Source organism: Emydura macquarii, unplaced genomic scaffold, assembly GCF_026122565.2.
Source record: "Emydura macquarii macquarii isolate MOO-44397 ecotype Brisbane River unplaced genomic scaffold, CSIRO-AGI_Emac_v2 contig_2422, whole genome shotgun sequence".
NCBI lineage: Eukaryota > Metazoa > Chordata > Testudines > Chelidae > Emydura > Emydura macquarii.
The window spans coordinates 15906099-15932234 of NW_027132559.1; the positions used below are offsets into that span (position 1 = coordinate 15906099).

General features: G+C 40.1%; 2 protein-coding genes across 7 annotated transcripts in view; one reads left to right on the plus strand and one right to left on the minus strand.

Moving 5' to 3' along the window:
* Positions 1-1387, plus strand: part of TRIL (TLR4 interactor with leucine rich repeats) — a 102783-nt gene extending 101396 nt beyond the window's left edge. The window contains exon 2 of the mRNA XM_067562000.1: positions 1242-1387. The gene's annotated coding sequence lies outside the window, so the exon portion shown is untranslated. The remainder of the gene's footprint in view (positions 1-1241) is intronic.
* CREB5 (cAMP responsive element binding protein 5) overlaps positions 1-26136 on the minus strand; it is a 305374-nt gene that overhangs the window by 28149 nt on the left and 251089 nt on the right. The window lies entirely within an intron of this gene.

Genomic DNA, 26136 nt, shown 5'->3' on the forward strand with positions numbered 1-26136 from the left:
TAAGAGTGGACCAGGCCCTATAAACGCAATATGGGCTTTTCTCTTCCCTCTTATCACAGTTCAAGGATTGTGCCTCTAAAACTGACCCCCACCCCAACCCAAGCAATGAATGACTAAGAAATATTAACCCAAGGTAAATAAGGAGCCTCTTTAGAGCGAGGGGGAAATCCCCCACCTCTCTTCGCTGTGTTTGCCAGTTTATCTCTTTTAAATAAGGGACCTCTCTCAGCAGCTAATAAATTCACTCCTTTACTCTAGCCAGTGGAGCAAATTAAGCACCTTCAAAGAGAAAGCCTGAGGCAAGTCTGTCATCACCTGGCAGAATAGAGTTATTCTGCATTTGAGGAGTTGGCTATTTGATTTTTTTTTTTTCAATTTTGTTTCCCTCTCATCCCTCCCCAGTTTATAAACAACTGTTCAAAAATTGCAAAGCAGTTCATAAATTGCTCTGTAAAAAGGGAAAAGCTAAGCAATAAGCCCACTTCTATTACTGCTTGTTTTCTCATACAGATTTGGTGCTAGCAGACAAGTTCCTGCAGGCAGCATCCATCCCTTTCACTGTAAGAAATAATTCTGTACAGAAAATATGAAATATATATTTTCCCCTCAGCTGGTGAAATTTGGCTTAGCCTTACTGACAGCAAAGGAACTATGCTGATTTACACCCACTCAGAATCTGGCCCTGTCTATTTTAATTCCATGCCAGCATTTCTGGTTAGCAAAGTGTCTGGTTGTAACTGATTTCTCAGAAGCCAACCAAAGCTTTTGTGTAGTTTTAATACATTTTTATCACCTTTATGACAGTGAAAATCTGTAGCCAAAATACTCCAGTTTAGAAAGCTGGTGTGGAGGACCATATGAATCACAACAAACTGCCTGCAGTAAGGGACTGAGTGTTTGGCAGTGTCAGAAAACTATCTAGGTTTTATTGGCTTTTTACAAAAAATGAAGAGTCACCAGCTGAAGTTCTTTTGATTTGAATTCTCAGAAAAAACTAAAAAGACAACTCCACATGACTGCATGAGCACATGGGTCAAAAACAGCATGCTCATCTCAACCTATATAGTGCTACTGCCCTATTGTAATATACCTGGCAAATATGACATACATGCTAGTTAACTGAAAAGTAGTTTATTCCCTTGTACAGTAGATAAACATGATTGACTGGTCTCTCCTCCAGTTCTCTCACCTCCTCCTACTTCCTTTGACCTTCTCACCTTCCTTTCTCCCCCTCTGCATAGGAAAAGGAACATGTTCAGGATTTGCAACGGGGATTGAATCAGAGCACCATCAAGTCTCGTATATAGTTCTATCAGCAGCTTATGCTTTCTGCTTCAAATGTTAGCAAACAACTTCACACCCATCATGCACCTATTGCACCAGGGGCAAAATTCCATTCAGGCACTTCTGGATCAGAAGAACAATATTCATTCTAATTTTCTACCACATCACAGCGTCCTCTCATCACAGTTGGCTGAAATATTAAGCAATGTTTTGGTTAATTTCAGATTAAATTTGAGAGGTTTTGTTTAAAAACTAACAAACAAACCTCAGTGGCAACTGGTCTTGCCAATTCTTACAAGTTCTCAATGTTTACCCTAGAATCTTGTATTCGTTTTATGTTCTTTTTGTGAAACAGATGGGGTTTTTAATATACACACATAACTTCTCTAGTTGACCTATTTACTGCACTTGTTATTTAAATACAAAGAATGTACAGGGTTTCAATACTATTTTACTATGCTTTAAAGTCCATACCTCTGAATGGTTACTCTTGAGTTATTTATTACTTTCTGACTGAAAACCATAGGGACAGGGATGAATTTGGCCCATTGGACCTTAAATTTGCTACAATTATTAATGAAAAGTAAGATTCATAACTTCAAGAACAACAAAGAAAATTTGGTAAGGACTTTTCTACGCTTAGAAATTACACTGGGATATCTTAAATCACCTTAAAAACCAGATGTATTATTTGGTGCAAACCTCTGAGTGGACATCTTACACTTGTTTAAACCAGGCTTAAACCAAAATAGTGTCCATTCACAAAGATGAACTGTTTAAAATTAAGCATTTAGTTAAACACCTTTTTGTGTAGCTCAGGCCATATACAATTTTGTTGTTGTTTGCCCTTCTGGAGTTGTAAATGAATGGAAGATTAGCAATAATGGAATTTAAATGACCAAATTTTCTCCAGTGATGTCAAGAGAATGGTTCTGATGATTGGGAACAATGAACCAAACAATGAACACCAAACACCTGTTAAGGATCATAATCCATGGTATTTTGACTTATTTTCTGCAAAACTTGTTCCTCTTTACATTGAGAACAAAATGGGGTGAATGGAATCCACTGTAGAGGTGATGGGAGAATAGATTTCACCACACATATGAAGCTGCCGCCCAGGGACAGCTGAGTAAACAACTTGCAAAAGTCTGTTTGAAGACTGCCAGCTAGTTACACCCATAATTTCATCTCTATTAACAAAAACAACTCAAACTGTCGCAATGTTGATTAGCCAGCATCAGAATTATAGAGGAACATTCTGCAGCAGTAGGGGCTGTGTTTTGATGTTCATTAGGTACTCCCACCTTGCTGATTTACAGGACAGCATGTTAGGATGTCAATCAAAACCAGCAAACCCATGTGAAATGATACAAAACAGAGGTTTTTGGCAATATCATCACCTGCTACATAGAAAAATAATTCTGTAATATTGTTCAGCTAAGTGAGTCAGAATAATATGCCTTATAAATGGGTCCTACACAGTATGTAGAAGGATGCTGGGAAAGAAAGACAGATTTTTTGAAACAATCCAGAGCAACTACTTTTACAAATAACGCCATCATAAAATTCAAAGATTTGGGTTTCTTTTACTGCCCTATTTACCCAGTTTGAAGCAGCAATTAGTTTTACCTGCTTAAACTTATGACAATGATGTACTGACACCAAGCAGAAAGCTGCTTCTGCCTTGACATCAGCGCAATGGAAAGTAATGGCTAAACTGTGACCTCCATACTGCAAGCATGAGGGTTACTCAGTGGGGCTATTTGGGTGAGTAACTCTTCACCAGTGTGAGTAAGAGGGGTCACAGTATGATCATAAATCAATATGAACTACTCTGGCTGGCGACCATAACGTGTAAGGCACAAAAACAAAGCTGACAATTCTTCATTAGTCAAGTTAATGAAAAAACGTTATGGGATGGGAAATAGGAGAGAAATGGCACGGGCTCTAGTCAAGATTAAAATGATCATTCTATAGGCTTTCTACATTGTTGTCATTTAAATTTAAAAGTAAGATAATTAGAGAATGTGCCTCATAAATTACATGATGTACTTTCGTGTCAAAACTCTTAACAGAAGTAAAAAGAGAAAATTGTCACAAGTAAGCTCCCTCAGGCAGAAACTGCTATAGAAACCAAATAGGAATCTTTATGAGGGATTCATATCAGCATCCAAACTTTTGGATGTCGATCTGAACCCCAAACAATTTAGGTACTAGATAATGAACACAGTTGTATTTTAAACAATCTAAGTTTTACAGTATGTGAATAACCTCTACCCACAACACCCACCCTTTCCCCTTCCCCAAGAAAACCCAACTCTTTTGAAGAATTGTCCCTGGAAGTATTTTGTTTTGAAATGTTGGTATCTCTGGTTTAGATTTTAATTGTGAAAGGCCTAGAGAGCTTAATAAAGGCATTAACAAAGACTTCAGAAACTTTACATTGGTTATTGCATCTTCTTTTGAATTAACCTGCCCTCTGAAGGGTGGATTTACATGCACACTACAGCTGTTCCGATTGTTTCTCAGCAATCTCTTAACGTATTGAAGTGCAACAGAAATTGGACAACAATTTTACAGATTAATGACAAGAGTGGGTGAAGATATTGACTTTTCTCTTAGAAATTATCTGGAAGCGTTTTACCCCTCACCTTCAATAAAGAACACCTTTTATCTTTTCCTTTTTCTAACTTCTTTCTCACAATACTGTGCTGAAGCAGGTTCTTGGGCCCAAAAATAGGGATGAATTAACTGACTAGAGTTTATCTGGGTAATAGGCTTCATGCACTACATAGAATTCTAGCAGGACTACCCTCACATCACCAGAACCATTTGTGAGCATGTGTGTGCATGTGTATATTATAAGTGATATTATGTACACTACATACATACAAACAGCTTTGGCAACTTGAAAAGAATCGTATTAGATTTTTGTGTGCGCACACATATATGCACGCACGCACATGCACACACAAAATTCTAATAGTACTTGTGACGCTGTATTAAAAGAAAGATGTCCATTTACACTAAGGTATCAACACTGTTGCACAGTTGTGATAAATCTTATACAAAGTATGCCTTGTAAGATATCATTGGAAAAGTTGTAATCCACTGAACAATGTAATCCTGTTTAATGTGTGTGTATTATCATTGTATATGAAGTTATGAGTGTTTGCTATGCGTTTGTATTGCAAACATGTTGTGTTCCTGGGTAACACCCACAAGACAGATTTACATGAAGACCAGCAAACCAAACTAATGGGCCATTAAGGAGAATCAACTCTTCCAATGGGCCACTCCTCAGGACGTCTCAGAGAGCATATGGCCAATGCAATCCCAGTGACGCAGCAGGGCACATAGAACATGTGATCCAAGACACCATCTTTGACTCAATAACTTTCCATGCACATGGCTGAAGGTATAAGTTGGAGGCGGTGACATCAACTTTTTGCCTTTTTCCTGCTCCACATTTTTGGACTGTGATTTCTAACAAAGGGAAACTTTGAACAATGAACTAAGGACCCTCAATCTTTTGGGTGATTCAGAGAGATTTATTGCAAGCTAGCAGATTTAACATCATTGCTATTATCCTGATCTACAAACTCTGAAATCAACTGTAATGTACATGATTCACTTTAACCATTTAATAACTTATCTCTTTTTTATTATAATAATAAACCTTTAGTTTAGTTTATTAAAGGATTGGCTACCAGTGTGAAGATTCTGAAGTATATTTTGACCTGGGGGTAAGTGGCTGGTTGTTTGGAACTGAAAGAAGCTAATATATGTGATTTCTGGTTTTAATAATCATTTCTCACAGAAATCTGTTTTTTCTGGGTGGTGCATGAGGGGGTAGAGGGCCTGTAGCTTGATAATAACTAGTATAATCATTTGGAAGCACACATTTGTTACTGCCTTGGTGAAATCTTATGATAGAATATACCATCAGTTAGGAATACACACCCTGTTTTCTGTCTGACCTGAAATTGATGCTCTTAGCTGTGTCCCATAAGTAGGCAGTGTGACAGTACTCTCTTATATACACACCTACACAAAATACTGTATTAACTCTGAGCTAAGACTCAGAGACTTGCAAGATTACATATCTCACCAGTACAAGACCCAACAAGCAAGGAAGTCAAATTCATATGTTTAACAACCCATTTATACTCCATTGATCAGTTCCTCTTCTCAATCTACGCTACCTCCCTTCTAATACCACCTTTCCCCATATCCCCAACCTTATCCTGAACAACCAGTAAGGACCCTTGAACTTTGGTTATATTCACTGGTTATACATTCATGGGTCTTGATGATTAGTAGAAGGTTTACATGGATTTCATAAACGATATTGTTCTGTATGTGGTTTTGAATGGGTGTCTGCAAGCACTGCAAGATATAATGTTAGATTGCAAACGGTGGTTGTGGTTCTGCTTTTTCTCTGTTATTTAGGAAAACCTAGGGGAATGGGTGATCTGTGCTGTCAGTGATTTTATGTGGAAATTACAGAACTGAAATCTGCATGTTTGCACCTGCTGATGTATTATATTAATAGCTGGAGTTAAGTCTCCTTCTTCCATCTTTACTTTCAATCACTCCTGTCTCTCTGTAAACACACCCAACCTTCTGCTCACTCCCCATTTGTGCTCACTCTGTGCATCCCGTCAACCTAGGCATCCAGCTATGCTCCTTACTTATCCTTATGCACTTTCCTCCATTCACTCTGTGCAACATCTCTTCACTACCTACTAAATTATCTGCATCCTCTCTGTACCCCCATTCACACTATGTACTTATGAAGCTCCTGCAGTGGAGCATCTCGTATCTGTATTAATTAGGGTTTGTAAAGCGGTTTGAGATCATTGGATGGAAGGTGTTCTGCAAGTGCAATGTATTATTGCTACTAAGCCAGTCTAAATGGAAGTGTCCACTGCATTCTGTAGAAGTCTGAAAGCAGGGTGCCGACAGGAATTCTGAACCCCAGGGCAGAACTGTCCTGCACCGCCCCTTCTTCCCATTGCCCCACCCACAGTCCACTCCAGGCCCTGTCCTTCCCCTGCTCAGACCACTCGCCACCGTGTCCCTCCCCCTTTCCCCAGGTGGCGGGCGACAGCTGGGGGGGCTGAGTGAGGAGGAGGGACACAGCAAGCAGGGGTGGGAGGGGCAAGCAGGGGAAGAGAGGAGGGACACGTGTGGTGAGCAACTGTGGGGGGGGGCCAGGCAGGGAGGGGGGACACAGCTGTGGGGAGGTCAAGTGGGGAAGGAGGCTGTGCAAGAGAGGAGGGGGCCAAGCAGGGAGATGGACTAGTGGGGCGGGATGTGGCAAAAAACAGAGCACGGCCTAGCAAGGATGAAGTGTAGGCAGGGGCCACAGGCAGAAGAGGCAGGATGAGGAGCTAGCTTCCCCAAGGGGAAGCTTTCATCCCATCGCCCATGGCCAAGGCCCCTTTTAAAATCGCTGGGCCCCCTTAAAATCACCAGGCCCCTGGGCAATTGCCTCCTTACCCTCCCTCCTGTCAGCAGGCCTGCCTGAAAGTTTCCTAAAGCTTCACTTCCATGCAAGTATAGAGTATAGAAGTGTGAGTATGGAATATTAAACATGGGTGGGGTTTGCTAATGTTTTTAATGGTCATGAAGGCAACAGTTCAGAGAGAACTCAAAGAGCTGGCACTGCTTTTCCCCATGCAGCATACCAAGGGAAAAAAATGACAAAAAAGGTGGAAGACTAGAGGAGACCTACCACGGCTGAGGACTCAATGCTGTAGAAGTTAAAAAGCATACACCCACTCATGGCAGGACTGTGCTGTTGTGCACAGCGACTATAGCTCTGGAACTAAAAACATGATTACAAAATAAGAACAAGGAACCAAAAAAGCTGTGTCCCACCCACTCAAACATTTGTGAAACTATAAATCAAATATTAACAACACAGCAAACTGGCAGCTGGCACAGTAAGCCATGTGCGGCACCAGCTATGAGCCCTTTTATGGATTTGTTTTGTTTTGTTTTAGGAACTAAAATGGATTATTAAAAAAAATACATCTACTCATTGGGCAGAGCTGAGCTGAACTCAACTGCTAAATAAATTAAGAAATCAAATCTATAGTAGAAAAAGCATGGAGAATATTTTAAGTACTATTTTTTCCACTGCATTTCATGAACAATGATACTAATGGCTCATCACTATAGTTTAATTCTGAATTTTGTACTAAATGTATTGGTAATGTCCTAACCATTGCATTTTCCTTCCATAGCAACAGAACTCTCTCCCTCACCCCTCCCCTTCCTGGCACTGCTCACTTCAGGGTGTTGACTCACACATAGGAGGAAGGGAAGGTAATAGACCCATTGGGTGCATCGTGTGAGAAGGAGCTGGGTCTGCCAACTAACCTCTATATTTTAATCATTCCTACTTATTTGCCTCTGACTCCCTGCTGTGCTCATTTTGCCTATAGTCATGGCACCTTGGATTGGGATGTCTTCAAATCTCATAAGCGAAGCACAGCCAGACCTAGTTAGTACTTGAATGGTAAATGTCCAAGGAAAATCTAGCTACTTCAGGAACTTAGTTATTCAGCTGGCATTCTTCTCTGCATTAGCAAAAATCAGTTATTCATCATGGTTGAGGGGGCATTTTACTGTTGGAGGTGCCATCTTTTGATGAGGAGTAAAACTGAAGTCTTGACCACTTGTAATAATTACAGGTGCCATGAGACTTACCAAGAGCAACTATGTAAACCCATACATGGCCAGTCAAATTCTAATTTGAGTTACACTTTGCTTACTTAAAAGTATACCTACAACCCAATTGGATATGGTATTCTTCTTCTCTTCCTGCCCTAAACTACTGTGTAGATTTGCTCAGAGTTTTTAGAAGCTGCCACATTTCATCTCAAAGACAGCTGTATTTTAGTGGTAGGTAAAATAATTCTATGTCTTTGGCGTAAAAATTAATGGGTCTGTTTCTCTATTACCTTGCATCTTGTGTAGTCATTTAGACATGTTCAAAGTGGGTGAAAATGTTACCATTCTAATCTGTTAGCATTTTAAGCTCATTTTGCACAAGCTGCAAAGCAGTGTAGAATTAGGCTTACTATGTTCTAGAGGAAATATTTGGAGACTATTTTTGCTGGGGTCAATGGTTTATCCTATTTTTTAAAAAACTTTCTTGTTTCATAGGATTTGTATGTCTCCCCAGATTTCTGTCCCATCACTCACAGCCCCTGAAATCCACCTGTTTTACAAAGAAAAAACATAAAAAATACTTTTAATAGTTGAACTGCCATCCTCCAATAGTTCCCTAACTGGGACAGTGACTGCTTCCAACTATGTGAAAAAGAGCCAATTTGAGACCACTGAAGGGAAGAGCCTAATGTAAATGCTGATTCTATGTCTCTATGATATTTACAGAGCATCCAGTATTGCAGAACCTCAGCACACCATAATGACTGCAAACATTTCTATCTCAGCCAAAGGAAAAAAAAAATTCAGTGTAAAATGTAATTTATAAAACTATATCTGATGAAAAGGGACCTTTTTCCATCTTTTTTTTAAACATGGGCACAGTTCACCAAATTGTATCAACCTAATGTGACAACTTTTGTGCATATCTGTAGACCGAGAATTCAAAAAATGTGAAGATTAGCCCAGAATACTAGATTGCTGGGTGACAGCTGATATCAATTAGTACTAGACGGTACAGTAAATTAACCAAACCTGCTACTTCAAAACAACCAAACAAAACCCAAGCTCTGGGGATCAGAACACAACTACAGAGGAGGAAAAAAACCTTCAAACCCACAAAACCACTGCTCCTTCTGTAGTCCTTTTTGGCAGAATAGTGAATCTTAGCACACAATCTTTTTGAAGGCACTAGTACTGGTACAGTATCTTTTTGAGAGAGCTAGTGCAAAAGAAGTTTATAGGAGTTTTTTTCTCCTGAAAAATTATGAATTGTTTCAGGCCAAACACAGAGGTGCCCATGTACCCACACTGTGGTATTAGAGATACCACAATCCCTCATTTTGGTATAGGGAGATGCTATGTTTGGGAATCACCATGGTATTTCAAATGCCACTATGTAGTAATGTGGGAAAATATTGAGTTTTTAATGATGATCTCAGTAGATTATTCCAAAATCTGTGACTAATTAAAATTAATGTGGAAAGTTCTGCTACACTCAGGGTGCCTAAGAAAAAATGAAGGCCCTTGATGACGCTGATGATTCTCATGATAAGTTCAAGACCATAGACGTTATCAGATCTTGCAAAAGAACTGAAACTGGCGTGTGTGTGTGAGTGAGAGAGAGAGATGTACCTGGGCTATGTTGGGGTTGGAGGAATCATCTGACATTACTCATTGATCCTGTGCTGACTGAGATGTCTGAAAAACTGAACTTTGATGGCTTAAAAAGAACTGAGAACTACAATGATCCATTGGGGAGCAAAAGCTTGTTAGGGACATGCAGAAACAGAGGTAGCAGATATACTAAGCTACAGTAAATGCATTTTTACAGTGGGTGCTGTTAAAATGTTTTCTTTTCTCTTTTTAGTGGTAGCTAGCTGGTTGTAGCAATATTCCCCACTATCAGTACAAGGGAATACCTGATCAAACATGGAATTTCTTACCCCAACTATTTTCCTTAGCCCATTGTACCTGAACAATGAAGAAACAATAAAAAAAAAGGTTGGCTTTTCTTGGTGTGATTTTCCCACGTGTTAAGGACTTTCTCAAGCTTATAATGGGTCTTCCATTAATTCATATTAGAAACGTTGACCTGTTCCTGCTTTCATTACCGTCAACAGAAAAGCTTCCAATGGGAGCAGTATTAAAACATTTTGCTTGAACATCTATTCTTTATCATGGCTCTAGCGTTCTGACCAGCTCCCCTGCCAAGCAAATGAAAGTAACCTATCATAAGTTTGTTAGCATACCTGATTCTGCAAACACTAGTGGGTTTTGTACCTTTCACAACAGATCCATCTCAATGTAGCGTTCCAGTTCTAATAGTTTTGAAACTTTAAGGGTGTTCAGGTCTGCAGTATTCAGGCCCGTCTCTACATGACTGTCTAAAAAAGTTAAAGCAGAGCAAATAAAGTAGGAGTTTACTCTTTTCCTCTTTTAATCTTAAATTAATAGATTCTTTGTGTACTTTATGAACATTTCCAAATAATTAGACCATAATTTGGATTAATTTATTTTGTTAACAATCAACCCCTTTCCCAAGGCCAAAACAGCCAAGCTAATGAAAGTCAAAAAGCAGCTGACACAAAGAAACCACTTTTCAGAAGGAATTTTACTCCATGTAACTTGGAATTATATGTTACCACGGGCCACTACAGTACGTATGTTAGTTAATATAGCATTAAGGGACTCATCCAACTCCCTTTAAAGTCAGTGGAAAAAATCCTATTCACTTTGGGGGGAGTTGGATCAGGCGTGTAATGTGTGGTGAATGAGTATTAAAAATAATACACAAAACAGTTCAAGTTTAACGGGACAATTGTCAAAATACAATGTAAGAAGGAGCCACAGACCTCATGAATGTGTGTCAGTAAGTCACTTTTCCATGTTTCCCTTTCATTTATATTATTGTAACTGCAAAAATGACAGCAAAGTAATATTGAGAATCTGACTTAAACCCACATTAGCCAGCAAAAAATTCAAATTAAGGCTGGGACTCCTTCCTTAGCACAGCTCATAGTGCTTGGATATTGCCAAAGTCGCCACCATCAGATCGATTTCTCTGGATCGACTGAGCAGTCACTGAAGACCTGCTCAGTCGATCCAGAAATTGATGTACTAAGACCACCTTCAGAAGTGGCATAGTGCTGCGAAGACGGCATGCAGAAGAGGAGCAGAGAAGTCGATGGGAGTTATGCAAGTTTTTTACGTAGCTTGTGTAACTCCCGTCGACTACCACCGAATCTCGGAGGTAAGTGTAGACAGGGTCTAGGAAAAATCAGTGTATGGTAGGTGGTGAGGAGAATCTGTGCAGAGACCACTAGCTGGTCAGGGAGTGTTTTTCATACCTGCCTGACCATTAGGCCTCTTTTGAGAGGAAGAGTTTTAAAGAAATTATTATTATTTAATGCCACAATTGCAGTAGTGCCTACATGCCCACATCAGAGATCAAAACCCCATTTGGTAGGTGCTACACAGACATATATAACAAAGAAGGTCCCTCTCCTCTACGAGCTTGCAGTCTAAAAAGGTTTTTTTAGTTTTAAGAAAAAATTGAACAAGAAATATGGCAATTTCTTTCATTTCAGGCTTGGCAGGGAGGAGTTCTAAGTGGGAAGAAGAGGCAGACAGCACTGCCTGCTGCGCTGGGGAGACTTCCACAGCTCACCATGCCTTGTTAGTGAAGTGAGAAGGGCAGTGCAGCTCTGGCTGGGGAGGCTATGGACATGGGTTGGAAAAGCAGCATGCCTCCTACTAGCAAGCAGGTTAACATATGCTGCAATATCTAGACTCAAGATACAGCTAGTCTGTGAGAAAGAGCCCTGGACATCCATTTCTAAGGCAGTCCATTGATGGCCAATTCACAGAATGATACTGGCATAAGCATCAGAGAAAGTTACTAATCTGCTTGCTTGACTAAAGAATGGGCTCAGAATTATCAGGGAAGAGGAGGAGGAGAAAACAACTTTGAATGAAGAAATGGGGGCAATCCAGATGATGTCCTCCAAATTTACAAGATATCTAAAATGCCTCTGGGGAATGAAGGAAGGAGAAAAAGAGCCTCTCTTTACCCTCATTTAAAACAGAAAACAACAATGAAACTGTGGTTGTTAAATAAAGCATGTACTGTAACATACTTTTGTGTTTTTAAAAAAAATTTAATATTGACAAAACAATTGCTTAAAACTGTCTGTGATGATAGCAAGTGCTTGTTATCATTGCCTGCTGTATAGTGACAGCCTTTTAACATCTGAAAACAATAAATGGAGTACTAAAATGCAAATGCTGCTTTCAGTTCATTGATTTAATGATCTAAAATAATGAAAACCACATTTTAATTAATAATTTCGTAATAGTGGAAACCTGGAATTACCAGTATATGATTGCTACTGTTTCCATTAGTACTATTTTCTGGGTTTTATAAACAGAGAATATGAATAGTTACAAATTGCATAAAATATTTAACCATGAGAGAAAAGGTAAAAGCCACTAGTCTTAAGATAGTTAGATAAGCAAATGGATACATTTGATTTATACAACACCAAAAGAGCTTAAATGGCCCTACTAAATCTTACTATGCTAAGTATAGATATAAATTCCCAGATGACAACTGAAACATGGAAATAGCATAAGCATTTAGATCTGCAATCTTCAATTGGTTAGTATGATATACAGTAATGTAACAACAAGGGCATTTACTCCCGCACAAGAGCAGGGGCACTGGGTAGCATGGGCCGGGCAAGTCTTAGCCTTCCAAAGCAGCCAGGCATGGCCCTGCACATTCCTGCTGCATTGCTGGTGCTGCAGCAGCTTCCTGCCCTTAGATTGCCCCAAACACGGTGGGGCTGGAGGGAAGTGAGCCAGCTGGTCCGGGCCACCCTTAGGCTGCCTAGCCTATGATCTGGGGCAGCCCTGGCCACATGCAGCTTAACCTGCCCGGCAGGGAATCAGGGCAGCTGGAGCCACCGGTGGCTGGGGCCACCTGACGGGGACTCCACCTGAGGCCACTCGGCCAGTGCTGGGTCGCCCGGCCAGTGCTCCAGGGTGGCTGGGGCCACGTGGAGCTCGGGTTGCCTGGCTGGAGCTACTGGCCAGGATTTGGGGTGGCTGGGACCACCTGGCACTGGTGCCTCCATGTCAGGACTTGGGACGACCCAGCTCTGGAGTGGGGTGGGGCTCCTCCAGCTGCAGTGGGGTGGCAGCTCCAGGTGGCAGCGAGGGAGAGGGGAGAAGGGGAGGAGCCATAGGCTAGTCTTCCCTAACAGGCACTTCACCTCACACCCATGCACAGGAGGGTAAAGCCTTTATAATCTCCTGATCTGAACTTCCTTTTTCTTAACAAACAAAAGTAAAAGTTGGTTATGAATTCCAAATAATATGCTTAATCTTGCTCCCATTTCAGTCAATTGCCTTTGATCTCAATGGGAATGGAAAAAGCCAAATAATACTTAAGACAAAAGTACTATAAATAAATATTTTCCAACTGTTAACTAATACATTTTAGTTTTGTTTTTTCCTCCTACAGAGTATTAATTTTGTAGCCTTGTTCCACTGCTAAATATTGTGGATGTTCTTAAAGTTAATTTATTAGATGGAAAAGCTTCTATAGAAGAAACCACAGTAATATTAAATATTCAGGTTTTATTTATAAATACAGTTATATTAAATGTATTCAACTACATTATGATTATAAATTTAAATCTACAAAATCCAGTAAATAAAAGTTGTTTAGGCTCCTACAACAATAAACAACAACCACAACACACAGCATTTATACAATACATTAATGTTGCACGTCTATGATAGGTGTGTTTACTAGTCTGACATGTTCATCCACCTATACACTGAAGGCCACATTCTCCTCTCCATTACACTAGTGCATCTCCAATGAAGTCAATGGGATTGTACTTGTGTAAACGGAGTGGCCATTCTGGCCCACTGTGTTCAATGAGAGCCAGTAAACGTTAGTATCTAGTTAAACATTTGGTCATGTCAATGAATGTGAGATCTAGTCCCAGCATATATGAATGGATAGTGTAATAAGCTTAGATACAGAGGAAAGCGTGAGAGTTACAGAAAGTAAGAAATACAATATAGCAATAAAGATAGAAACCACAATTCAAGTTCAGTATGCTATGCTGAGTAGTTGGGTTTTTTTTAAATGTAAGTATCAGAATAAAAATGTATAAAGTCCACAAGCAATTAAAATACTCCATAATTTCTTTCAATAATTTCAAAACAGACACACAAGAATCACACTCGAGTAGAGTTTAGCTCCTTTTTTGGCTACTTATGCTCCCTTTCTAGTATCTGGCAATCTGTACCTTTACCATACAAAGGTTGTGAAGAAAAACCCCCTCTCATTTACCGTACTGTACCTTATATAGTTCTATAAATAAAGTCCTCCAGGTCTAATCATGTGAGGTGTTTATGTTTAATGATTACAACCAATCATCTGTAATGGTTTTGTCAAACTTTTCAGTGACTGGATGAATTTCTGATGAATTTAGCAAAGGAAAGGGTGAAAAAAGTATATGGAAAAAAAGTTATATGAATCTATTTTGCAACTTTCTGCCAATTTCACTATCTAATGGTCATCAGAATAAAGTCTCAGCACCTGCCAAGAGTTTGGGTTACTTTGCTGAATGAAAGCTTACCACTTAAATTTGCATGTATGTGGGGCTTTATAAATGCAATGAATCACAAAGCTGGTCACTGTGAGTCACAGCAGGACTGTATGTCAAACTGTGTGGAATGCTTGCATTAAATTATCAGAATATGATTTCAGGCATTTGCCAATTAAGTAGTAAGTCCAAGTTCAGCTTGATTTGTGCCCACAAGAAGTCCCATTTAGTTGCACCTTTCCCCTCACTGGTCTGACTTTCCTTCAAATCTTCCTCCCAAGGGGGAGGCGTTACAGGCCCCCCAGAGGAGGTAGGGAGTACGAACACCCAAGCCTGTGATTCCCCAAGATTTGCAAAGAAGGGACCACCAAATGGATTTCCCTCCATGCAGCACCTCTGAGCACCCCTTTTCCAGACAGTGTGCTGTCATTGGCACAATCTCTGCCCTGACTACACAACAGCAACCTCAGAACACGCCCAGCAGGACGTAATGCTGCTTCAAGAACCATTAACTCACTGATTTTCCAAACCGAAATTAGCAGGATCACAGGGAGAGGACAGTCCCCTTCCCCACACCCTCAAAGCACCGTGGAGCACCAATCTCACACAGTCCTTCTTGAGGAGCGCAGACACACTATGTAGCTGCAGCTCCCATCATCTGTGTCCCTTAAGAGATGTCTGATGGATCTTAGTTCCTTTTCTTCCCAAAAACAGAGGGGGATGATCAGGGTCTCTGGTTTTAATAATGCAGAGTATAAATAACAATAATTTCTAATATAAAGGAAATAATGTTAATATATTTAATGGACAATCTAGACTGGTCTTGAAGCCTGGCATACATTTCACAGCAGACCAACTTTTCTAACTCAAGTGTTTTGCCAATACAGAGATGTTTCCATGAAACAAAGAGGAAAAAACATACCTTATGCATAGTTTATAGTTACTTGTAAAGGGAATGTTTTTTGGCATCTCTCCCAGTTACACAATATATGAGCTATATGACTCGATCAGACCCAACCACCCCCTGCCCCCAAACAATTTATTGTGGTTACATTTCTGCTTTTTCCTTTCGGGGCCTTAAGAAAGAACAATTCAAAATTACAGTTAATAATCTTCAGCCCATTGTTCCAAATAACTATCATCAAAATAAGATTTTTTTTGGCAATGTAGACATTCATTAATTACATCTGCAATGTTCAGAGGGTTGAGACGGATCAGTCACAAGGCTACAATATCTAGGTCACAAACTAAGTATCCTTAAAAATGTCACCCACAGTATTTTGATTTCAAAGTCTCTATGGATGCTGCAGAGCTACCAAATTAACATACAAACAGAAGTAGATTTTAATTCCTTTGTTCTGTTGATTAGTTTCAAATTTCAGAGTTAATATTATCCACCTGCTGCCTTTCAAAGAAACAGTTTGAACTGAATGCTTGGGGAAAGTGATTGATTGACAGACCTGGAGACCAAAGTCCTCCAGCTCACAGAAACAAAGTGCAACATAAACCACATGAGTAAAAGCTTCTTCACTATGCCCCACCCCTGATTTAGAAGAAATACCTCTAGAATTATGATTAAAGACCTAATCCAAAACCCAGTTAAATCACCTGAAGTATTCCCACTTCAATTGGGTTTCAAATTTCCATGCCCATTCAATCTCTGACCTCTCTACTGAGAGGATGAGAGAAAGCTTACACAGACAGAGTGGGCAGGACCAGGAAGCACCTGGACCAGTTCCAGAGGCACTGCCCTTCCAGCTCACCAGTTGTGGGGTTTTTTATACTCCATGCAGTTCCAGAGAAGCCGTCTTTCTCCTTGATCGAACTAGCAGCCCCCTCCCACTTACCCATGAAATCTGAAAAAAGGACTGGGACCCATCATGATCTGCCATGGGCACCACACTACTCACCCCTTTTCCTCTGGAAGCTGGGAAAGAATTTATCCCTCACTGCCAGATTGATTGAGTGAAGTGGTTTTTTTCACCTTCCCCATAGCAGGCTCGGGACTCAGTGGGGCAGTACGAGACAGGGGGAGGAGGATAGGTTATAATGTTGCAACTTAAAGCATAAAACTTCTGGCGGGGGTCCAGTGCAGGTACTTATTCTGGAAAGGATACAGTTATCAGACAAAATGGATTGGAAAAGAATTTTGACAGAAAACATCCCTTTAGGCAGTGGTTTTCAAACTATGGTCCATGGACCCCTATGGGTCCGCAGACCATGTCTAAGATTTCTAAAAGTGTCTGTACCTCTACTGGAAATTTTTTAGGGGTCCACAAATGAGAAAAGGTTAAAAACCACTGCTTTAGGTAGTTGAAGAAGGGGGATTCAGAGCTCCTACATCTGGTACAGTGGGAAATCTACCTCCCTTCTTTTCTAGCCCCCTTTAACCCTCAAATGAAGGAAGCATGCAGGGTCCCGGCAACAGGAGGGCTGGATTCAGGTTGGGGATACGTGGAAATGATTAAGGAAATTGATGATTTGCACTGTACAATTTATTTTCAGGTACTTGCAGATATTTTAAGTGAATAAAGTTGTGACCTAATTAAACCGCTTCCATTGCCTCCTCTCTTTCTTCCAGAGTGGCCGGACAATGGCCTAGCAGGAAAGGTTTTATATCCCATTACTCCTGAACCATCCATCCAGCAGAGATTTCCCTTTTTAACAGGTATTTGTGCGTTAATATCTAACCTGCAAATTCAGTATTTATGACAATGACCTGACTTGCTGTTGTGCCAGATAAACAGCATTTGAAAATGGATATTTTTAATATCATGCAGCCAAAATGATGCAGTATCCTTCATTAACAAAGTTAAATGCTGAATCATGACACAGTGAACTGGAATGATGATCTGTACTTTGTTGAAATTATATTAACAGTACAGATAATCCACTGGGGAAAAAATGAAACTAATTTAATAGTTTACTCCGCGGTAGATAACGCAATGTTATAATGAAGGCTTAAAACTGCTTGCATAGGAAATGTAATGAATAGCATTGCGAAATCCCCTCCGAACGTAGTTGTTAGTAAGGAGGAATTTTCATTTTTCAAAACACATTGTATGACAGTACAATCAAATCAAAACCTGGGGAGGAATGTAACTGTAATTCACCTATTGCAGCACATCAAGTAATGAATGAGGAATAGGAGCTGACATCATGGCATAACCAGCAGTTTGGGACTTATTTGTAGGTGGTTAGGAACAAAATCCTAGTTTGCCACTGATATCACTTGACAAACTTGCATTAATGATGTGGATTGGCAGGATTTCCTCCCCTCCTCCCAATAATGAACACTCATGGTATGCAACAGACATACAGTAACTTGGGCATGTCATAAAAATTGAAAAGAGGCATGGTATTTAAAATCAGAACAACTCATATTCCAGTGCTGCACATGTACAGACAAGAAGTGATGACATATACTCCAATTGTTTTAGATCCTGTACATACAAGCAAGCAATCCATGTACTACCGTTAATCAAAACTGAATTGGAATGTATTTAAAGCAAACCTATTTATATAGAAACATTTATATCTATATATACACATATAGAAACAATACTATATTTGATGCTCAAAAAAACAAAACAAAAAACTACCAACCAACCATCCAAATCTTCCCAGCTGGAAAATCATTGCAGACATATGAATGTGTATATTGTGTAAATCAATTACATGTATACTGTACTCTGAAATTTGTGAAACACTACATATTTATCACCCTGAATTGTTGCCTTTGAAATATTAAGTCTTTTCACCTAACATTCCTTGATACAGCTTCAGATATAAACAACCAAAGCCTATTTACAGTCACTTTTGCTTCTGACTGGATTAAAAAAACCCAAACATTATAATTGACTAGAGTTACCTTTCATTTTGTTTTCCCCTCAATAGCAGGCTATTTTTGTACAGACGTACACAGTATCTATATGCAATTTTTCTACTATATCTAACATATGTTACAAATATACACTGAAAGCTTTAAAAAGTCCTGACTGTTTCTATTGCAGTGTACTGTGACAAGGTAAAGCAATGTCATTAATCATGCTGATGCAAATGAAGATTGCTTTTTGGTTGAACCAGTTTGTTACTACAATTGCCTTCTGACTGCGCGCTTTTCAGTAATACTACAACTGCTGTGGCATTACCTACTTCTCGGTTTAAATATGCTTTTCTGTAAGTCAACTAACAAAACTAATTAGGAGCTGTGAAAGAACATATTGATAGAGTAAAACTATATAAAACAGCTCTGACAATTCACATGGTGAACCCCATCTATCATGGGATTTTTCTTAGTACTCCAGGACCTTTTTGCTAATATAAATAAACCCATGTAAAATCTCAGGTTTTTAAACATGTCTTTAGAAAACCATATGCTTCCTGAAAGAACCATTTTTAAATTACACATAAACATGTTTAATCAATCTTTACTATGTAGCTAGGGATTTTGGCAAGGAGGGCCTTTTTTTTTTTTTTTTTTTTTTTTTTTAAAGCAGCTGTATGGAACTTACAAATGGAAATGTACAACTAACACAGTGACCTGGTCTATGATGAAAAACAAGTTTTACAATATTTTGCTATGGCAGGACCACTGTAATCATTGAAAAATGCAATCACCGCAGCCGTGCTCCATATACAAGAGAGGGACTTGGGCTTACAGTTTTCTCAAAGGTAGAGTCACTTTGAAGTCACTGGAGTTATCACAATTTACACCCGCTCAGTATTTGCCCCTTTGAGATGCCAATTAAGAAATCTAAAATTACTACTCTTGAAACATCAGGTGTATGAACATTAATGCAGCTAATGTGACCTATCCACAAAAAATAAAAAGGAACAAATATAGCACTCCTTAAATACCCCAAAAACCAGTCGGGGAGGGATCCCCCATCATCACTGGAAAGTACTCCCCTCCAATTGCTTCAGAGATGTGTGAGCTTCTGGTCAAAGGGCCCCTTTTACTCCCTTTCCTCAATGATCTCCACAATGGAGCTGCCAGCCACCCAGTATCTTTTGGGGTGTGGATCACTTAAATATTCTTCCTAAGCCGACTGAAGGTCAGTCAGGGAAGAAGCCCTTACCTCCACGATGACACTGGGGGAGTGAGCGGGCCCCATTCAAAAGGAACAGTACCTGTCAAGCAGTCATGCATGTATATAGAAATAAGTCAAAGGGGGGGAAGCAGTCAGGAGTATGGAAACACCAGTTGTATTCTTTTTTTAAATGAGGTTTGCTTAGGATCACAGAGCCACAGGGAGAATACACAGGGAGCTTTGTTCTTTAAAAAGTTGCTTTTGTGTAAGCAGAAACAAACCTAGCCCATGCCAGAGAGCTGCCAGGCTAAGACATGACTAAGACACTTTAACTTACATCCAACACTCAAGTTGGGTAAAATTCACCCATCAAGAGGCAGGGAGGTGTAACCTACACGTCCCTGTACTAGCAAGGCCCACTGCACCCCAAGGGGTAATTAGGCAAGCAATCTTGTCTTGGAATGTCTGCCATGTGAAGACAGCTTTAAGCTCCTTAGCAGAGGTTGCTCTTCATCAGCACATTCCCTAGTCGCCCTACCACAGCCATTCCTCTGCCATGATCAGCATTCCCCAAACTGCACTAGCCCAACATGACCCACCGTGAATTTAGCCCCATTATCTTGAATCCATTAGTTTCAAGGAAAGTTTAATTTTTTAAAAAAGGACAAGATGAAGGCAAAATAAATGGGTGCAGAAGGGGAAAAAACCTTCTTAGAAGTGAAATTAGTGCTGGAGAGACAACTCTCAAGTCTGAATTTCTCTGTTTATCTACAGAACTAGTAAAGAAGAGACGAGACCAGTGTGAGCCTCCCTTGGCTACCCTGCCAACCTGCCTTAACCCAGACTTAGAGGAACCATCCATGACAGGGTATCTTAGGCTGTGTGTCCATTCGCTCTTCGGCTTCTCTTCTGAGGCTGCCAGCAAAGATGCCAATTAGGGCCAACAGTGATTTGGACTCCCCTCCGCTAGGAACTGGAGTGAGACCACCAAGGAACACATTGCACTTAGGCTTTCAGACATCTGTCACTTTCAGATACTATTGATGTGGGCTAGATGTGAACTACAGACCAGGATGTGAAAGGCTTATTTGTGTTCTATTCCCAACCTCTGAGTCCTCCCTCTCTTCTCTGCCTGCTTCTCCATCCCTTACCCAATAAAAGGCCCGGGTGGAAAAAAATGAAAATATAATTAAAATTTCAAAAAAGCACTTATCACAGAAGAGGTATTGGAAAAACTGAGGGATACAGAGATGATCATTGGTGGGGGGATGGGGCGCTTGGTGGGAGAGAGAGAGAAGGGTACCCACTCTTACTCCTCATTCAAGCAGCTTCCTTCTTTCTTCTGCACCGCAACCCTCTTCTTTATCAGAATTAAATCTAGGAGCTGTTACAGTAAAGGCTACACTGGAGAGGAAACATTAATATTTACTCTTTTGGGTCCCTTTTATTGTTTTTTCCCAGGCTCAGTCACTTTCTTTGCAGGTCTAGCTTCTGATCATACATAGTCTATGTTTTTGCCTTCTCTTTTCCCTCTTCCTCATTTTCTCCTTTGCTCACTCCTCCTCTTCCCTCCTCCCCCTACTTCTAGCTATTCTTCCTTTCCTTTTAGCATCCCAGCTCTCACCTTCCTATCTTCCCCCCTCTCCATTGTTCTTTCACACACGCTCAGTTCCTTGTCTTCCCTTCTTCCACCTCCTCTTGCTATATCCTACTACAATCCACAGCTCACATCTGGGGCAGAAGTGGTGGTGAGAAGTGCAGCTGCTAGTCAGACCACAGCAGATCAGTAGCTGCTTGCTAGCGATGGTGTGGCTGAGCTGTCGGGAAGGTCACCACGCACAGCACTGCCTGCAGTCGGATTCCCTGATTCCATATGAATCTGAGACTGCACGTGAGAGAGCACTGGCTCAAAGACTCATGAGGAACAATAGGGCAAATTGGGGGCATGGGAGGGCAGGAAAAGCTAGGATGTTCCTGGTTTTCAGGGACACATGGATCAGCCTAAAGGGAACAAGAAAAAACAATACAAAGAGTAGTAGATTCTTTTTTTTTTTTGGTCTATAAAAAAAATACATGTTTGCATGGCTCAAAATCCTGTCTAATTTCTCAGGATTGATGTGGTCTTTCCTCAGGTAACAACAAATGAGTATATGAAAGACTTCAGCTTAGGGAGCGTGCTTTGTGACTTGCTTCGTGCCCTGCGTCTGCCTCCTGATCTCCTACCTGGTTTGTCTTTGCTGGAAAATGTGAGGGCGCCTAATGAGCCACAAAGTCTTTCTAAAACTTTTACGATTTTACTTTAAAAACATTTTTTTAAGTGGCTCAAGTCGCTCTCTGTGAGGTGAAGGGGGGAAGGGAACATGCAAAGAAAACCTGGTGTTGGCTGGGGCACAAACCTCCTGTTGCAGAAATTCACTGTTGAATGCTCTGGTCTGACTATGTCCTGCAAGGGTCCTATCAGCCTAAAGTGGCTCAAGGAAGCAGCAGCAGCTGCTGTGGAAGCATCAAGAGGAGGGGTTCTATATTCAAGAAGATATTTCTGTCAAGTCTGGAGCAAAGACAGGACTCGAGTTCCGCAGCAGGGGAAGAGGAAAGGAAGCAAAGGCAGAATCTCATTTCTATGTTAAATGAATTAATTTGCTGCTTCTGGGGCTGCCGTCAGACAGTCAAACTGAGAAGAGCAAAGAGGAGGAGAATAGCACTGTCCATTTAGCCTTTACCTTGAGCAGCGAGGCAGGAGCAGACATACCAAACTTTAAAACAGCAGTGGCTTTAACGTCTCCCTAGGCTTGTGAACTTGGAGAGACTTGTGGAAAAAGGGATAGAAGAGCTTGCTTGCCGAACAGGTTTTTCCAAGTTTTCACAGCTCTAATTATGATGGTGGGTGAGGAGAGACTACTTGCCAGGGTACCCGTGGCAACCCATTCCTACATCCTTTAAAGTGAACGTGAAGAATAGGCAAAATATGAACTGACAAACAGATTTAACAAATCTCATGCTCCTTTTTCCATGTAGCTTTGCTATGTCACCCGTCCACTGCTTAAGCTGAGACACACTGGGCTATGCCATACTGTATATTTGTAGAAGTTCCCACTAGGTACAAAGGTGACGCCAATAGGAAACCATCAGTCTTTATAAAGTTGAGTCATTTCTTTTTAAATTAGCGAAGGAGGGGCTCATTCATGGGTCACATTCTGCTCTATTTTAGACTGGGGGTAAACCCTGACTAGCACTGGTGATTAAAAAGCAGCTGCTCAGGACTTACACTATGTAACAGAGCAGAATGTGTCCCAATAAATCTTTATTTTTTTAAATGCAGGCTTTGCAATAAACTATATAGATTTTCACTTATATTAGAGGTGTAAAGAGGTCTTCGAAGTGCAGTTTGTAAAAGTTGAAGAAGGTGTATACTTTGCATCAGACCACAGAGTGCAGTATGTAGCTAGGTCCCTGTGAGAGGCATTCAGCCATACATGCAGTGCCCACAGTGACTCTGGCACAAGAAAAAGAACTCTGTTGCTTTAAGAACAAGCTGGTGCACCATGTAGCAGAGAAGCCTGTAGATTCAGCTGTGTTCTTACCTCACTTTCCCTTCTGCAGTGACCTCATCCTGTTACAATGCTACTATTCATGCAGATGGGGTGGAAGACTGCATACAAAAGTTTCATTTAGGCACATAAACATGAATATTTAGCCTGTTTGATTAAAAATGAAAGCCAAATACTTCTGCCTTTTGCAATTTGGGGGAGATTTTTTTAAGAGCCTAATTTTATTGACCGGCCTTGAAAAGAATAATATAATGAAATACATTTAACACTTTCATTGATACACATTCAATTACTTTTTATATCCCAGTCCTCAGATGCCACAGATTTTTCATTTCTAAAAAAAATGGCAGTGGATATCTAAAAGATGCATCCTAAAATATACATATAAGCTATAGGCCAGATCCTCAGCAATTTCTATAGATTGGAGCTACACTGATCTACACCAACTGAAGAGCTAGCCTCAGGCCTCTAGAAATAAATGCTATTTCAAAAAGCAGCAACTGCCTCCCTCTTTCTGACCCTCAGAGCTGTTAACACACACAACTATGGTGACAAGCACTGTATAATATCATTTCAGTTCAATTAACTTATAGCGAAAGTTGCTAGAGTGCATACTTCTCTATCTCACTGGTCATATCTTCATGTGTGTTTTGATGATTTTTTGTGGCTTTCATAAATGACATTGTACATGGTTCTGCATTGGTGTCTAGTAGCCTTTAAAGTAAATTAAAACTTTGTGTTGGAAAATTCCCAACTTATTCATAAGTATACAACAGGGCTGACAGGTGTTCACATGGGGCCCAAATCATACATCCATCGATTTTAGTGGGCATTGGATTGATCCTGCGGATAGTTATCACCACTGATATGTACCTGTTCCCTGACTAACCTCTGCAGCGCCCTGATGTCCCACTTATGCCCCCTTCTTGATGCACACTTATACTTCTCATGTCAATCCCATCTACCCCCATCAGCTCTCACCTCTGCCCACAGTTCACAATGTCCCTTTCCCTTCCCTCTTTAGGCTTCTTCTTCCCCTTGTAGTTTTCCTCCCCTCATCCCTACAGTCCATCAATAAAAATAAAGAAGAAAACAATTTTCAATTTGGAATGAGATTAGGGAGGAGTATATGGAGGGGGAACCCACTGAACTAGGGGCCAAGGAATTGGCTCTATAACAGAGCTGGGAGCCAATGGGTAGCAAGGACCAGAGAGTTGGTCAAAAACTTTGTTGCTTATCCCTGCTCTCTAGGCTTTGCTCCAACAATGCTGCAAATCTCTGTGCATCCCACATCCATTTTCCTCATTATCCATGCCTCATCAACATCCAGAATCTATCATGTTCTTTGCAGTGGAATCTCAACTTACCTGACTTCCTCAGATCCATCAGAGTTTTGTCTATGTCAAGAATGCCGTATTCAAATCAGATCTATTCTTTTTCTTGACGTATGTGGAGAGCAGTCCCGTAAAGCAGGAGTAGGTTACCAGTAAGTAATCATTTTAAGCATACCAGCAGGGAAAAATTCTCATGTCAGATCCAGATGGCAAATCACAACTCTGATATTCTGCTCTCCTGGAATGTGCAGAACTGCCTTTACTGTCAAGGGGAGACCTCCATATGGTGAGAGAGCAGAACTGAACTCCACAAGGAAGATTTGAGAGAACAATTTTGCTCTAAACACGTCTTTACAGGGGTCTGTCTGAATAGCTATTAGTCTCATAAACAATGTTTAGAATTTTAGAAGCAATTTGGTTCAATAATGTACATAGAAGCCTTCAGCTGTCTTCACTGAAGCAAAACCATCAGTAGTATTGATTAACTTAAACTGAATTTAGCATCACTACTTTTTTTAAAGCAGTAATAAACATTACAAAACTCCTCACAGTAAATAATGGCCTAATTCTGCACCGATTTATACCCAGCATCGGGTTTACCTATGTGTAAATTAGTTCACAATATAAATTACTATAGAGAAATACTCTTCCTTTCTCATCTGGCATCCAATGCTTGGTCTCCTAGAGCCACCTGACTGCGTGATCTGCACAGCCAACGTCCCTTCCTCACTGGCTAGAAGGGAGCATTCACTCATCTCCCCCGCACACTCTGGCATCTGGTAAAGGTTTCAGAATTCCTCATCTTCCACACGGAGAATCATCTTTTAAACTGAGATGAATTCTCAAAAGATGACAACTCTGACCTCAAAAGCATTTCAAAAGCCACAGTTGTAGTAAAACTGATTGTTGCAAGATTCCACTGTGATGATTAAGCAAATGTTTGGACGACCCTGAAAACTGCAGAAAAGAAAACTTGGCATTGTTGTTCCAAATCATCCCTAACAGATTAGATTTTACCCAGTGGCACTTTCAATTATGTGCCTCAAATAAGAATTTAATTTAGATTTAATAAGACAGTTATTGCATGATAATTAAATACTAAAGGATTATTAAAAACATATTTTCTTCAGGTTTACAGCCTTGTAGTCGACACATCTATCTGAACCTGAATACACATGGTTTTAATCTTCCATTGGAATTAAGCAAAAATATAATTGCTGAAAGTTGAAGTATGTCATTAGATTCCAAAAGACAATTACTGTATGTCTGTAAACCATGTATGGATTTGATGGAAGGATTAATATGTTTTATTTATTTATTAAATAGTTATATTTAATTTTTATAATATATTCATGTTTCATATGCAATAACTGCGTTTAAATGAAAGAGGATATTTAAGCATGGACATGCAATGCTATGTTGATTTGCACAGGATTGTTCAGTAAATTGTTTTTCTTTAAAAAAATTGATTATCAAAAAGCATTTCATTGTTCTCAGAGACAATTTTGAATCTTAGAAGTATATAGCGTATATTTTTATATAGCGTATGTTAAAAAAAAGATGATTTTTAGCAATTGCCAAGAATGATGTCAAATTTAGGTCTTAAGCCAATTCCTCAGCCAATTGG